The sequence below is a fragment of the Nicotiana tabacum genome, chromosome 6, assembly GCF_000715075.1.
Source record: "Nicotiana tabacum cultivar K326 chromosome 6, ASM71507v2, whole genome shotgun sequence".
In the NCBI taxonomy this organism is placed as follows: domain Eukaryota; kingdom Viridiplantae; phylum Streptophyta; class Magnoliopsida; order Solanales; family Solanaceae; genus Nicotiana; species Nicotiana tabacum.
Window position 1 is genome coordinate 179015232 of NC_134085.1, and position 2411 is coordinate 179017642.

A 2411-nucleotide genomic window follows, 5' to 3' on the forward strand; every position below is an offset into this window, starting at 1 on the left:
GTATGACGCTGGCATGAATGAGTTACCTACTGTGGGAAGGGATTATACATGGATAAATAATCATACCTATAGCAGATAGACAGAGGATTGGTTAACACAAACTGGATGATGACAATGCCCAATCTATGTATACAAATCCTAGAACCATCTTTTTCTGATCACTCACCCTTTAAGCTGATGATCTCACAAATGTAGAGGAAGAAATCTAGTCTGTTCAGGTTCTTTAACTGCCTAGCTGATCACCCCCAATTCATACCAAAAGTAGAACAAGTATGGATTACAACTGGAGATACTGGAAAACTACAGGGAGTGTGGAACAAACTCAAGAGAGTCAAGCAAGTTATTAAGGGCCTCAATACACAGCAATACAAAGGTGTTGATGGCAGAATCAAAGAAATTAGAAGGGAACTAGAGGAAGTGCAGGAGAAAATGGGTTGTAGAAAGATGAATACAGAACTAGCTGAGAAAGAAAAGGAATTGAAAAGTAACCTAAAAAGGTGGATACTGATAGAAGAAAGCATTTATATGCAAAGATCAAGGGTACAATGACTGAAGTTGAGAGACTCTAACTCTGCATACTTCTTTGCACAAATAAAGAACAAGAACACTTTAAATGGAATCCATGCTCTCACTACTGATCTAGGGGTCCAGGTACATATGGAGAAGAAAATAGAGGATGAAATACTTAGATACTATAAACAGTTGCTAGGGTCAAATGCTCCTGCAATCCCAGCAATAGACCCAAATGTAATGCAAAAGGGGACAATGCTCAAAAGAGAAAAACAAGTTAAATTGATTCAGCCTGTCACAAGGCAAGAGGTATGGGAAGCTCTACAAGATATAGATGGCTTTAATGCCTCAGGATATGATGGACTCAATGTAGTATTTTTGAAGAAGTCATAGCATATCATAGGGGAGGAATTAGCACAAGTTGTTCTGGATTTCTTTCAATCATCACAGATGTTTAAGACAGCTAACTACACATCAATAACTCTAATATCCAAAGTCAGAAACCCTGCTACCATTAAGGAGTATAGACCTATTTCGTGCTGCACCATAATTCAAAAAATTATTTCAAATGTCCTGACTAGTCGACTACAAGGAGTCATGGATAATTTAATAGATAAGACTCAGTCTGTTTTTATTCTTGGAAGAGTTATTATTGATAATATCATACTGAGCCATGAGTTAGTAAAAAGGGTATGGAAGAAAATGAGTGTCACCTCGATGCATGATGAAACTGGACATGCAGAAGGCATATGACTCATTTGAATGGCCTTTTCTTGAGCAGGTATTATGTGCATTAGCATTTCTAGAGACGTTTGTGAAATGTATAATGAATTGCGTACAAAGTGTTACTTATACTATCATCTTGAATGGATCACCAACTCAATCATTTAAGGACAGGAAAGGACTTAGACAAGGGGATGCCCTATCCCCATTTCTTTTTGTACTGGCAATGGAATACCTCACTAGAAGATTGAAGGCACTACACTGTATCCCGGACTTGAACTTTCATCCCAAATGTGCCAAGATGCAGATCATGCAACTTGGATTTGTAGATGACCTTTTATTGTTTTGCAAAGGAGACACAATTTCAGTTCAGCTATTATACAATTGCTTTCTGGACTTCTCAAGAGCTTCAGGACTGGAAATTAATAAGCAGAAAAGTTCCATCTTCTTTGGTGGAGTTTCACAAGATGTTCAAAAAGAAATATTGGAGTTTCTTGGAATCCAAAGAGGGGAGTTGCTAGTACGATATCTTGGAGTACCTTTAAGCTCTAAAAGAGTGTCAATAATTCAGACAACCTCTAATTGATAAACTAGTGGGAAGAATCACATCCTGGACAGCCAAGTTATTATCATATGCAGGGAAGCTACAACTCATCAAAAGTGTCCTATTCTCCATTAAAACTTACTGGGCTTAAATTTGCATGTTACCAAAGAAGATTACCAAAATGGTTGAGGCAATTTGCAGAAGTTTCTTATGGACAGGGATAGCAATATTTCAAAGAAAGCTCTCCTAGCTTGGGAGAAAATCTGTCAGCCCAGATCAGCAGGTGGTTTCAATGTAATGGACATAGTCCTATGGAACAAAGCAGTCATTAGCAAGCAGTGAGGGAACTTATGCAACGAAAAGAACAAGCTATGGATACAATGGGTGCACTATTACTATATAAAAAGCAAACATGTATCGGAGGTGCAAACTAGCCAAGCATCATAGAACATGAAGAAGATTCTGAAAGCCAAAGTGAACTTTGAGAAAGTAGGTTACACCTACGAAGGCCTAATGCAGATGCAGACTTGCTCTATAAAACACATCTTCCATAAACTGCGAGGAGATTCAACAAAGTGTGCTGGAGAAAATTGGTATGCAACAATGCATGATGTCCTAGGTGGGTATTCACGCT